Source organism: Aquila chrysaetos, chromosome 7, assembly GCF_900496995.4.
Source record: "Aquila chrysaetos chrysaetos chromosome 7, bAquChr1.4, whole genome shotgun sequence".
NCBI classification, from domain to species: Eukaryota; Metazoa; Chordata; class Aves; order Accipitriformes; family Accipitridae; genus Aquila; species Aquila chrysaetos.
In genome coordinates this window covers 36,312,195-36,326,703 of record NC_044010.1, presented here as the reverse complement: position 1 = coordinate 36,326,703, position 14,509 = coordinate 36,312,195, and the positions used below count along the sequence as shown (strand labels likewise).

Below are 14,509 nucleotides of genomic sequence, written 5' to 3'. Positions count from 1 at the left end.
CTAACCCTGTCTACAGCCTTCTGATGGATAAACATCCTCCGGCAGGTTCAGCTGTGGCAGCCTAAAACATTGCTGCCCCCTCTTGTCCATCCCAGCCTCTGCTAGGGATCACTGCTTCATAGCTAGAACACCTTCACAGCCTGCACCTTAGTTGCTCCAATTCTCAACTCAATGTGTTAGTTTAAACCCCTGATGAAGGTGGGTTCTTGCCAGGATTTTTTTTTTTTTTTTAAAGGAAGAAAACTCCACCAGAATTTTCCAGCTGTGAACTGCTGGGGCTGAAGCACCTGCACATGGCCCTTTCTGCGGTGCCAACAGTTGGTAACATGCAGAGGAGCAAGCAATGTCTGAGATCACTGCAGCAAGATTTGCTAAACAATCCTGATCCAAGTTAAAGAGGTTGAATTATTCTTGGTTAAAGAGGCTATAATTCTACTTGAGACCAGAAACAGGGTAAGTCCTCAGCAAGTTAACTCAGATGTCTGTATAGCACTGTAGTGCTTAGCTGGAAAGCTTTCATCTCACTCGTAGCTTAAAATGTGACATACAGCAAAGTAAACTATCGCCATACAAAATTACATAAGCTGGGAAAGCCACAGTTGCCCTAAACATCTGGGTGGAACATCTTGGAACCAAGCTAAGTGTGCCCTATCCTGGGAAATGTTACCCAAGTTACAGTCCAGACAGGTTTACTCCCAAGAAATCTAGTAACATATCTGCAATTTCTTAGAGACTAGTTACTTCTCAGGTTTTGCCATGACTTACCCCTGATTAAAGGCCGAAATAAAAACCAGCATAAAAGAATAAGTGTACGAGGGGAATTTGAGTAGGCTCAGGCACAGTTTCCGTATTTCCCTGTGTTTGGGAGTGCCTGGGTTTTAGTTGGGTTTATTAATGAAATTTAAATTGTGAATAAATCTTGAATGTTGATGCAAGCTCATCCGTGCTTTACAAAAGAATTGCCTAAACTGGCTTCTGGGAAGAAGCAGGCTCTGAAAAGGGACCTAAATTCTTTTTCTAAATGGCTATTAATTGTAAACATAATATTTTTCTTACCACAATATATAACCTAAGTCTGTCATGTTCAGAGTCATTTCAGCGATTATTTTTTTTTTTCCTTTTAAACACTGGAATATTCTTTTGCTTAGAATAAGCCCATTATAGAAAATGTTTATGGCAACAGCAGAACGCAGTTCCACCTGACACATAGCTACATAAAGGACTGCCTTCACAGAAACAAGGATAGTGAGGTGCTGTATTCAGCACCTAAATACTATAGAGACCGACCTGCTGTGGAGTGTGGAAAACATACACAAGAATGACCTGCAGAGTAAGGAATAAGCTTAATTTCCTACTTCCCCTCCTTCTTTCACTTTCCAAGTCTTAGAAAACCCCCAAACAGTTGCGAACACCCTCCACTGATTTCCTCTGGCTGACCTTCATAATGGCATGTTCCTTTCACTACAGTGGTCGTCCACCACCTTCATTTTGTGCCCTGCCCCAAACCTTGGGGCCGAGGGTCCCCGCACTGCACTCCAGGGGAAGCCTCCAATGCACAGCTGGGGCTGGGGCTGCGCAAGCTTTTCTCCCATTGCTCTGACATTTTCTTTGGTGTGCAATAGATTTATAGCTAGCTTTTAGAGCTGTAGGTCTTTAAATGGCCTTCAATCAGGAAAAAAAATCCCAAACCACAATTCTTCATAATTACCCACTAACGAGAAGCAATTGATCATTAACTTTCATGCTCTGATCTTCCACAAGCAGACTTTCCAGATACTCCAAATTAATAATTTTCTTAGCAATTCACAGATAAAGTTAATAGGAAGGAGTTACCTTGTGGGATTTGAGAACTGCAGCAAGCCTTTGGCTGAAATACCCTTCCTTTGCCTGCCTCAAATCTGTAAGGTTCCAAAACGAAAACTTGCAGGTGAAGCATTAGTCACATCAGAATTAAAACTCCCAGCAACCTGTATGCGCCCAGCACGCCAGACTCACATCACCTCCTTGAGCTCACCCACACACACCCCTTCCCTGACCACATTAAGTCCCTTTTAGCAAGAGACTCCCACCAGGGTCATGAGTCAAGCAGGCTTGGCTAAAAATATTCTCCAACACTGTCCCTCATCTGCCTCACTGCTGTCCACCTCATCCTCTGCCTTGATGCTGGATATCCTTCAAGTTTCCAAGTTGTTTGTAAAGCGCCTACTGCTACCAGTGCTAGCACCAGCAAACTCCAGGAGACAGCTACATCCTAGCACAGGGCACAAACCTGCACAGCAGCTGTTTGTAGCTGAGGGATCCTCCTCCTCAGTAGTTATTTTACTCCCCTGGTTAGACTAAACTAACTACAGGTACTTCTGTTTATTCACTATTCATAATTCAAATACAAGTGAAATTAGAAGGATCTAGAACAGCAATCTAGTTAAGAACTTTAATGAACGTGAATAGCGTTTCAGAAATAAAGTCTGTTATAAAGCACTTGAACTAATTAAAAGTTTATTCCCTGCCCAAAACCCTTAGCATTCTGCATTAAGAAAGTAAAAGCCTTTTAAAGAAAGCCTTAAAATTCTGAACTGCTGCAGGTAAGATCTGAACAGGCACCAGTGAAACTAGCCACATGTGCTATCATATTTCATTTAGTAGCAAAAACAAGGAAAGAACAGTTAAAGACGCCTATAACCTGACAAAAAAATATTATTCTTTATTATGGGTGAAGCCATTTCACAGTGAACAAGGTAAAAATTTTGGATGCATCAGCTCTTCAAGATCTCAGAAAAACTATAGATGTTCCACATAGTTCTTTCCAAGCAACACCGGCCAACAATTAAAATAACAATTAAAAAAACCCAACAAACACCAATCTTCAGAACTAACTGCTGAGGCAGAGAAGGCCTAGCTTATCTTCTCCAGGAGAACCTGTGCACTGGACTTTGAACTAATGTCTTTTTTTCCCTTGTTTACACAAGGAAAGTTTTTTTAATACCATCTTAATAGCATTTTTAATTAATCAGAAATATACACAAATAATAGATTTCCAGAAGGCTGATGGAGCCTGAGCTAATTATAATCTAAAATAACAATGTAATTCCTAAGGGGATGCGTTATCTTTACATGGTCCTAGCTTGGCCTCGGTCAAACACAGCGAAAGAGTAAACTGCTACGTCAGAGGTTAAAAGCAGAGAAAAATACCCAAATCAAATAGAAGAGCACGCTGCTGAGGAGACAGAAAATACGTGCAATCCAAGGGTGACAGACACAGCATGGGTGTTTTATCAATCTTGCAGGAGCCCAGCCAGTGACCCTGCCAAGGGGTTCTCCACGCTCCTCCCCGCGGCCGGGGCTGCTCCACCTGCAACCGGCAGAGCACGACTCACCAGACCGTCCTCACTCGCGCCAGCCCCGGCGCTGGCACGGGCGGCAGCGGGGCCCCAGCTCACCCCAGCCCAGCGTGACTGAAGCAGGTGCCAGCTATTTTTATGCCTAAACTGCCATATACAACTGACCTGCTATTAAGTTCAAAGGGGAGAAAGCAGCCGGAGCAACGCCACTGGGAAGGCAAAGCGATGCGCTCCCAGGTCATCGGTGGAGAAGGGGAGGCTACGGCTGGGAGGGGGGACGTGGTCACGGCCCCGAAACGCCTGGTGGGCTGCAGGAACGGTCTGCTCCAACGGCCATAAACCAGCGGCTGCCTGATGCCGCGCAACCTGCGAGATGCCAAAAAGCCCTGACCCCTTCCTCCCCATGCATCACACAGCCCACTTCTGACGGGTACCACGCGCTTGCTTGGGCTGATCTCAACATTTCTGGGTACTGAAACGTGTGCACAGTTTGTAAATAAAGGAGTGTGGCACTGAATTAATGAATTTTGAAGTTCTACGTGACAGGGCACTGAAGTAATAGTCTAATCTCAAACTGATTTAAACGTGTTAACTGATTCACCAGCTCATTCTCACACCACAGATCTCAAAGGACTATTTGGAACATAATCAAGTGGCTAACTATGTGCAAGGAATCGTGTCCACAGCAGATCATCAGCAAATTGAGAATTACTTCAAAATCCATTTCAAGTAAATCATTCTCCCGCTACAAAAATCTCATCTTCTAAGATTAGAGATCTTTTGGAAGATTATTCATTCCTTCATCTCACACTTAAAAGGATGCCAGAATTACTATATCCTGGACTGTAACTGAAGCCATTCAGTGCAAGCAGCTTTCCTATCAAGGGATCATCTTTTCAGTGAGATCCATTATATATCCTAGGGTTTGATTGAGGTATTTAGTATCTTTTTTTTCTCCCATAAACCCAAGAGCTGAGCAGTTTTCTAATCTCTGAGATTGTAAATGCCCAGCTTCTACAGCTGCAGTAATTAAACCAACTTCTCATTCCATTACCCACATAAAGTCTCTTCCTCGGCATCTGCTCTATTCCCACATTGCACTCTTAAATCAAACCAAGACAAGCTATTTTCTAAGATCAGCTGACTTGTCTCTCCTTCAAAATCACTGCAGCCAAAATGACTCTGAGCAGATATGAAGCATCTTGCTAAATATCCAAAAGGTCTCTTTTTTTTTAAAAAAAAAAGTAGACGTCAATGCAAGTGGTTATTTTTAGCACCTGAGTTGTTCTATATTTATTCCTTTATGTCTATCTAAAAAAAAGCATGATCTCTGATGAAGCATTACCAGAAAATAAATTCTACTGGGAAGTCTGCTTTATGAATCCTCGCTACACGAGCTCTGCAACAAGTACATCACGCCACCCGTTCAACCATACAAGTCTAAGGGTTATGAGTATACTCAGAAGAATGTTTCCCCCGTTTCAAAGAGGTCTTAAAAAAAACCCAAAACAAACCAAAATGCAAACAAACCAACCAACCCAGAAAGCAAACTCCTCAACATAATCTTTTTGTCATTCTGCTTAGATGCAAAACTTCAGACTCATGCTTAAAAACTGCCACCTTTAACTGCCACCCCCCTCCCCCAAAAATCAAGACACCTTGTGGGTAAGCTGTTAAAACAAACCCACCACCTCCAACTCCAGCACACACCGTACTTCAACAAAATCTCAAGTCAGCAGCAAAACCAATAGCTCAGGTCATACAAATATTCAGGCAATAAAAGACTATTTATCTCTTATTCTCTTTCCTTAGAGCTTCTTGCCCTGAAGGCTCTTGCCCCGTTATCTCCAACATATTTACTCTACCCCAATAACCTTGTGCCTCTGATCTTATGCAAATTATCTGAAGACTTATTTTCAAGGACAGGATACAGATTATCAAAGGTGTGGGTTAGTTGTGTGGGAAGAGATACGTCAGACAGGAAAAGCAGAGCTGTGTCAAGGAAGCTTCTCCTAGTTGTAGTAAACTTTCATTAAAAGAGAAAGAGAAAGTAGTTTAAGACAGGGTCTTATATCCACAAAATTGGGAAGAAAACTTGTATTTTGAAGCTAAACTTATTTCAGTTTCCTGCTCTAGAAAGATACCTGTTATCTACCCACAGTTATTTTAGATTTTTGCATTAGATTTTTTGCATTTTGCATTTGGTAGATCTCTTGACGTACTCATCAAACGAGCAAAAGTTGGGGTGGGAATGGGGAAAGATAATACGTACCTCTGTATATAAACTTGAAACTTCTTTCTTCTCTGACCTTGAAGGACTGTCTTCCTTCCAGGTATTCCCTACCTACAAGACAGACATGTCTCATCACTCAGCCATACCCTCCAAGTATTTTTCCAACTGGGATTACCTACACATTGACAGCTCTCCAATCCCAGGGTAAACAACAGACAGTTGAGGGACTCCAGAGTATGAAACTATACCAGAAACATCTCAGCGCACACACTGATATCGGGTGAGCAAGTTTGGTCAGTGGCAGGTTGTTATTACTTTCATACAGTGCAAATCAACTGAGTCTGCAACTTGCCACAAGGTAAAAGTATGGATTTTCAAAAAATTATAGGCTTTCCCAGTTAAAAATACATGTGCCTCAATTACCTCAATCTCAGACTGATCCTTGTATATTTGCCTTTGAAGACCTTGCACTGCATCACTATTGCACTATGGAAGCCAGCAAGACTTCAGGTTAATTTTACGCCATTTTAAAACAAGCTGCTCTGAAGGCTTTTAACTGAGCAAACCCACCTAACTCTCCTATCCAGTTTTGAAATATTTTTTTCCCTACTGATTAAAATGTTTCCCATGCAGCTGTGATTTCATTTTAGTTTTCTGTGGAAATCTAAAGACAAGGAAATAGCTAGTTTGAATTCAAGAATCCTCTCCTCGTAGCCACATAAAATTCACAAAAAAAGGAAACTCTCTCACTGTTGCTAGCTCCTCCTTTACTACCAAAAATAGTTTCTTTATCATTGTAAAGTACCCCAAAGCAAGGCAATAGAAGCATCCAAAACCTTAGAAAGAGAGAAATCAAATGCTGTATATCCTCTCTGGTTATTAAAAACAAAACAAAAACTACATACACTAACCAAAAGAAAGTCAGCATTTGCTTAAGAGAAGTATATCTGTGGGAAAAGGGACAGCATATCCAATTTACTCTCATTTCCTAGATTAAAAGCCATTGAGTTCACATGACAATTCTTTTAGACAATTTGTCTACCTTTTGTGAATTGGATAATCCCTTTTTCAAAATGGATTAAATTCCAGAATAAGCATGTCAAGAAAAGTTTGTCCAGAAACATATACTGTGAATGAAATGGGTTTTGCCTCTGACAATCTTCCCTTCTGCTATATTACTTAATGCCCAAATTAAGCTGTTTTATGGTTTTTGTAAGTGCTTGGGTGTCGACTGAACACATACAACCTGTGCACCAAAAGGTCAATGTGCAGCTAGGTATAACCCATTTGTAATTACAGACACAGAGTTGCTCACATACCGTTCTCGGCACTGGAGCTGTCTGATGTGCTTCTCTGAGCAGACCCATGCAGACATCCTGCAGATATGAGCTGGTTCCTTAACACGGGCCACGAACACAAAACTCACAAGGACACATCCAGCCGGCAACCTCCTGCATTAACACCTCTGATTCCAACCCAGGTAAGTGCATCGCTTTTCTATACCCGTTGCTAGGGAAGGAGGATGTATGCGCATGAGTCTTCAAGCTGAATTACAGAGCACTGATTTTGGGTCTGTCTGCAGAGAGACAAACAAACAACAGCGGTCTGACTGGGAAGGCTGTCATGCCTTTAAAAGCCATTCCACAAGGGCAGAAGATTGCTGTTGCTCATAGCACGGCAAGCAGCTAAACTAAAAAGCATCTCTCTACTCCTCGCCCTGTACAAAAGCCTTGCTCAGTCCTGCTGACCAAGCACACCTGCACACAGCATATTCTGCTAACACAGCCCACAAAGGCCCTGACTACATCTCCCTCCTTCCCCAGCGTAGCAGCACAACCCCAAAGTACATGAGCCTAGGTGACCCCTTGATCCAGGTGGGCTGTTGTGTGGCATAGAGCAGATTCACAACAGTTACTGATGGGATGTCCTAAAAGGCCACCAGATATTCCCAACTAGTTCTTCCTTCAACGCAGGCCAGAAAAAAACAAAACAAAACAAAACCAAACCCCAAGGGATCAACACTTTGGGGGGGGAGCCCTTTTCCTTCCTTTTCACTCTCTGGTTCTCCCCTTCCCCCTGCGCTTCTCTGCCTTCCTCCGCTGCAAATGTGAGCAGGTCACAGGACAGATTCCTGCACTACAGCACTGGCAACAGCAAAGAGGTAATTACCATGCATGGTAGGATATGCTATTCAGAGTTCAACTTCACCCATCCCTTACAGGAGGAGCAAAAATGGGTCCATCGGCTTATACTGCCTTCCATCTCCTGCTGCTGCTCCCACTACGCTGCAGAAATCTGTCTTTACAAACCTGAGGAAACTAGTCAGAGCCCTGCATTATATGCATACAGCAAGGACCAAACAGTTTGTTTTCCTCTCCTCCATAAGGTCCTCTGATGTAGAGGAGGTCTCAGAGGCAAAGACAGCCCCTATTCACCAACCCCCGGCATCTTATCCTGAAGTTTCTGAAGGCAGGGGGGCAACGTACGCAGTAGCAGGACAACCCACTGCAGCACCTCTGGTCTGAGGGGGTACTTAAGAGGGGAGGAGGAGAGAAGAGAGGAGGGAGACCCTGGGCTGGCACAGGGACTCAAAGCAGTCCCAACAAAGGGTTTTGGTTCAGCTCAATGCCAGATGGGCAGAGCACCGTGCGAGGTGGCAGCTCCTGCAAAGTCCTTCATCTCCATCCAGAGTCCCCACCTCATGATCACAGACACCAGTGGGTACAGCAGTGCAGGAGTGAGGGGAAGGCTGTCAGCCCTACTGACAGATGACACATCCCCCCCAATCCACATAGCTTCTGCCTAAGTATTTCAGTTGGGCCAGGAAGACACAGCATAACAACAGGCTCCATATACTGATGGCTGACAAGACTCCTGTTATCACAACTCTAGAAGAGGTCTCTGCCCTTCAAGTTAACGTTAATAAAAATAATTCTGGGCTAATCCCTCAAAGGCACACTTTGGATATAGGACACCTGTGCAGTTTGTTATATTCCTTGGCTATTCTCATCCTAAAAATTCTAGGCACCACTGTCTTCCCTCACCAACCTCTTCCCTTGAGATGGCAGCAGCTAATACAGATCTTACCAAACCTGCCTTGCCTTCCCTTCCCCAGCCCAGCAAAGCAGAGTGACTCTGCCCCTCAAGCCCACTCCCCCTCCTCTGAACGGCAAATCACTCTGTCCCATGAGGTCTCCTCAAATGAACGTGACAGCAGTCACAGGCACAAACCTGGACACGAGGAAGCCCCAAAAGGTTGGAGGCCCAGCAAAAATGCCATCAAGACTAATCAAAAGGGACAAAAAGGGGTGGTTGATTTGAGTGCCACCAGGAACAGAGTGCACAGAGTGCTTTTTATTCAGCACAGACATGTTCACACACTAATAAGTCATGGCACGTAGTTTCGTTCACCCATTCTGCTCTGTCTGCTCCCAGCCACTGATCACAGTGGTTTTCCTCTGTGATAAGCGTCCTAGATGAGTACCATGCTGGGTGCTCCAACTTTCTGAAGCAGATGTGGGAGGCTGAAATTACAGCCTCAGAAAAGGTTCACCCACATGCTTAGTGTCCACAGCAGCTACCTGTGACTCAGAGGGCACCAGGTATATTTATGCGTCACCTTTTGTGCAGAGCAGAGGTTAGCGGAACAGCTTTCCTTCAGAGAGCTCTGCAGCACATGCAGAGGGAGGACGGTCAGTCTAGGGAGCAGCCTCACTCAAATTCAAAGAACGTTAAGTGGACAAAGCAAGTAAAACTGAAATCACATCTCCTGCCCTGCTCCTACTGCACTGCACGCGCGGTTAATGCGGACATGGCCAGCCACGACTCCCCTGGCAAAGAGATTCTCTCCCCCGTAGAGAAGAATCCACAGAGCGCACGATGAAGGTGTTTGAGCACGTTCCACCGCAGTAAGGCAAGATAGGAGGCCATGGCCTGGAAATACCCTTTCATGGTCTGAAGCCAGCAGGACTAACAAAGGGCTGCCCCCACTGTTTACTTAACACCGGTCCTGGGCCAGGCACCAGGCTGAAATCAATACTGCTCACACTGCCTGGGGATCCGCAGAAGGCAAAGGCCCGGGTTATCTTGTTGATAACTCCCACTACACAAAGGTAAAAGGTTTGGAAGATAGCCTTGGAAACCTTGATCATAACTATACCCAGACCGGACTTGCTCACCCCACATCAGCTCACCACTAGTGGTAGGAACTGAGGGTCATGAGACTTTACAGATGACAGTCACTCTTTTGCGCAAGGTCTGGGCTGCTCAAATTTCATTCGGTGGCAGCAGAGATGCTGTACCATCTGATGGCAGAAGGCCTTGACCGTGCCTCTTCACACACGAAAGGTCTGTGCCCACTGCTGGTCATTTCATGTCTCGAGAACAATGGCATCCTCCTGGACCAGGCTTCTCCACCAAGGCCAGAGAAAAAGCAACTGCAAAACTTCAGAGAAAGCTCTTACTTCTGCCTTCTTCCCCAAACAACAGGATGTCCAGGAAGGTGAGAGTCTGGTCTTTTGGGTGTGCTCCTGGAGCTGCTGATGGTGAAAAACATCCATCTCCCCTGACATCACTAATCTCAAGAGTCAAAAGGGGATCCAGGCAGCAGGTTGCATAGGTCACTCAAGCGAGCAGGAAGAGAAAAAAAGTTTGTTCCCACAAGAGGCTTACACAGACGCTACTGAGGGCAATGACATGCTATCATCCCTGCAAAACAGGGGAGAGGACAATTTGACACTTCCTGGAGAAACAGTCCAAAGAGCAGAGGTTAGCGGAACAGCTTTCCTTCAGAGAGCTCTGCAGCACATGCAGAGGGAGGACGGTCAGTCTAGGGAGCAGCCTCACTCAAATTCAAAGAATGTTAAGTGGACAAAGCAAGTAAAACTGAAATCACATCTCCTGCCCTGCTCCTACTGCACTGCACGCGCGGTTAGTGCGGACATGGCCAGCCACGACTCCCCTGGCAAAGAGATTCTCTCCCCCGTAGAGAAGAATCCACAGAGCGCAGCTCCAAAATCCCAGCCAAAGCCCAGCATTGGCACCGTGGGGAAGAGACGACTTCTGCTAAAAAACATTATGAGTATTACGTGCCATACTGCAGTACAGTTCTGTTGCTTGCGGTTTTTGTTTGTCTTAATAAATTTTTGCTTCAGGTATCTGATGGACAGATGCCTTTTCAATCTCCCCTTCCCTACAATATGTACCTTTGTTATTGTGGTTATAATCACCACAACTACTAGAAAAAACAGGGATTAGCACATTTATTTGAACAACTGATAAGGACAGAAAAGCATACCATATAGTCCTTTGATTTCCAGTTTGAGCAATATCCTGAGTCTGAACATTTCACATGGGTGTATTTTCCCCCTTTCTCCTCCAAACATGACATTCAAAAACGCAGAGGTTATCAAACACAGAGCTAGTATTAATCAGCCTCTCAGGATCTGAATCCCATGGGCTCAGGGCAAATTGCTGTAGAAGCCTATTTCTTCTTCAGTGGACTTTGTGCTGATTCACAAGCCACATGAAGAGTTTAAGGCAAGGGCAGGACTCCATTTTGGCACATACCCTGCCAGGCAATGCAGCCACTGCTACTTGAGGCACTACTCTACAGCTAGACCAATGCTGCTAGAAGAAAGGCCAGAAGGCCAAGCTTGGTCCGAAACAAGTCAGGGGGCAAGCCAACAGCTAAGCAGGGTGGATGACAAGGGCTTCAGTCCTTATAATCGTTTTTTTGGACCTTTCTTACAGAATTGTCCTCTTGGGTCCCACAGCAGTCAGAGCACTCCAGCAGGTAACCCCACCGAGTACTTTGCTGATCGACCCGCTAATTCCCAAACATGGTCCCTTTCTGCCTTGCCGTGAACCATCACCAGCCTCCCACACAAGGACTCAGCTACAGACATGCACAGAAAATGTCTACTGCCCTGACCCTTCCTGTCCTCCATGATTCTGGATGGGTACCTAAATCCTACGTAAAGGAGATATCAAGGGATGGAGGGAATGTTTGCTGACATCCAGGCTCACCCTGATATGAGGAGATTGTAAGGGCTCTCCAAAACTGAGGGAGGTGAGGAACAATATTTTAACTGAGGGGGGGAAAAATCCCAAATCTTTATCGTTATTTCTAGAGACTGGAATAATTTTCCAGTAGTTTCTTGTTCTATTTCTGTGCTTTCCCAGCTCCTGCACTAGATGTGCATGCTGACCGAGAGCATTTATTGGCCACTGAAATCTGAGAGATACCAGATCTCACACACACTCACATTATCACCACCTATATATAAATCCTCTGGTGGACCTCAATGTTTGCTCCCCAAAGAGGGAAGAAACAGCTGCAGACCAAAAGGAAAAAATCTCTTTATCAGGCAGTTCACTTTTCTTCTAGGGGGTTCGAGTAGCAGACAACAGGGAACAGCCAAATTGGGGGGCAGGGACGAAAGGAATCAAAAAGGTCAGTGTAGGGAATGGACTAAGCAGATCTGGCAGCTGCCTGCAAAAGGGGACGGAAATGGCTCCACCTCCAAATGGGATAACAGGACCCTCAGAAACCGTGAGGATAAATCCTGACCAGAGATGTACACTAATACCTTAGTACCATTCATTCCTGTTCATGTTTGGACAATACTCTGAAGCCTGGGGAAGGGACTAATTTGAGCACAGCTAATCACTGGGCTGATGAAATCAGCTCACCAGTGTGCATTCTCCTTAGGGAGAGAAGAGAGAATTGGCAGAGGATAGCACTGCAGAAGATAGCAACGTGAGGAAACAGCTGCTGAGTTTGATGCAGGAGCAGCCCATAGTGTGGAAAACATTTTGGTGCAGTGTTCTTGGCCAAAATCATCATCCCCAGCCAAGTACATCTTACAGCACGTAAGGAACAAGCACATTCCCTTCAGAAACCCAGAGGATTTCCAACTCCAAAATGCTGGAACAGCAAAACCCAAGGCTTTTGCTACTGCACATGCAAATAACAGCAAGACAGAAAACACTCTCTATCACATGGCAAAGATCAAGGGAAACCTATATCAATGCAGTCCTCTTAAGGATAGTGTCAATCATGTGCATGCAAAAGCAATGAGCTTGTGACGTATCTACATCTGTATTTCATGAAACCTGTTCTAATTTGAGGATAGTTTTTGCGGCAGCTCGAGGTCCACTGGCTTAAGGTCTGCATTGTTAACTTCACTCAGTAACCTTTCATAAGATTAAATGCAAAATGAACTCTAAGTGTTTTCTATAATATTATTTTATAAAAACTTTAAAAACCCTCAGCCTAGAACAGGAGCGCAAAGCCCCAGGTAGAGCCACTATACAGTCCAGTGGATTCCTGCCTCTTCAGTGTGTTGCAGAGGTTACTGCACCTCTTCTGCTAAATGAGGCTTCCACCTTTCCCCCTTCCCACTCCCCTCACTGACAAGCTCAAGCACCCAAAAAGCAGCCCTCAAGACTGCAGCGCCAAGCCTTGCCATGAACGCTCTCCCTACAATCCTCCAGGCTGCCAATCCGCCTTAGAAAAACACTGCTTGGGGAACGCTGAAGTCACGGGAATGGCAAGCAAGCCATTGCCCAGAGCAACCATCGGAAAAATGTCTTTCTATAGAAGTACTTCTCTTCTCGTTGACAAAGATGCTGGAATGAGTTTAAGGATCCTGACATCATGGGCCTCTGCTAGTTAGTGAATTTCCAAAAAGATTAAGGGCAATTCTCTACTGACACACCAGGAAGCCTGATTGGGAAAGGGAAGGCTCAACTACCAGTGACCCCAAGACACTCTTGGAGCCACTGTTACACTAATGCCCCTCAGCATACTGCCAAGCAGCTCTTTACATGAAAAGCAGATGCTGTACTGGGAAGCAACGGATCAGGAGCAGTGATACACAGCAATTTCCCAGGCAGCCATGGCTGCACAGCCAGCCAGGCAGAGGGCAACCATCACATCCGTGTGCTCCCGCGCAGAGCTCCCCGGGACCAGCACCAGTGCTGCCAAGCTGACCTCCAGCACGCAGAGGCTGTGCCCCCACCGGCAGCTGCCCTTGTCCTGGGCAGCCATCTCTACCGATCACGCCATGCTCATTTCCATATGCAAAAACATCTCCAGGAGAGGCTGCTGCAGGTAAGGGCATCCAAAAGCAGCAGTTTGATTTCTTCCTCCCCCCAGATCAGCCGAGCAGGCACAGCAGCTGAACAGCTGGAGCAACCAGGCTGCGCAATCACACACGCGCGTGCTGCAGGTTAAATATCTTAACGATTCTCAGGATCATGCCACCAAGCAATGGTTCCACCTTGCTGTCTGACAGCAACCCAAAAATGGAAATGGAAAGGATAGAAGAATCACAGGAACCAGTATTTGAGCTCACTTTTGCAGTAATCTGGCATCCTTAGAAAAGCTTCCTACAACACACTGGCAATTGAATCGCAGAGCACAGAGACCAAACAGCAGGTAAGAGAAGTGCCCACGGTTTGCTAATCTTGCAAAGCCAAGCTGCCACACAAGTGTATTGATTCGAAGAGAGGTAGGTCAAAGCCATCAGGTGGACATGTTCTGGATTATTTCACTTTTATGACAAACTTTATCCAAATATATGCCTGCACAGGAGTATTTATGTGGAACAAGCCCTTATCTAAAATGTATTATCAGTACTTCATATGAAAATCTAGCACCACTACTAAAAAACAACCTGCACAAGCTGAATTTTTTACTCATCACACATGATAAAGCTCCCAGGTACTCTTGCCTGCAAGAGGAAGTTTGATAAATAAGCACTGTTCTCTAACTGGCTTTTTTCAGTTACAAAGATTTGATCAGCAGCCTCCTGCCCCTCCAGCCAGGTCACAGATCACTTACATTAGACTCATAATAAAAGGTACAAGCCAGCTTCAGCTTGATGGCCTTTATTTCCAAGCTGCCTTAATGGGACAGAGAAATCTTATGGAA

The 14,509-nt window shown here is 45.2% G+C and overlaps 1 protein-coding gene across 2 annotated transcripts in view; it reads right to left on the bottom strand.

Annotated features, from left to right (window-relative positions):
• Nucleotides 1-14,509, bottom strand: part of AGPAT3 (1-acylglycerol-3-phosphate O-acyltransferase 3) — a 92,633-nt gene that overhangs the window by 54,896 nt on the left and 23,228 nt on the right. The window contains exon 1 of one of the 2 annotated variants that reach the window (XM_030020212.2): nt 5,611-5,682. The exons of the other annotated variant lie outside the window; for it this stretch is intronic. The gene's annotated coding sequence lies outside the window, so the exon portion shown is untranslated. Of the gene's footprint in view, nt 1-5,610; nt 5,683-14,509 lie in introns of those variants that run through there. 2 annotated transcript variants of the gene reach the window in all.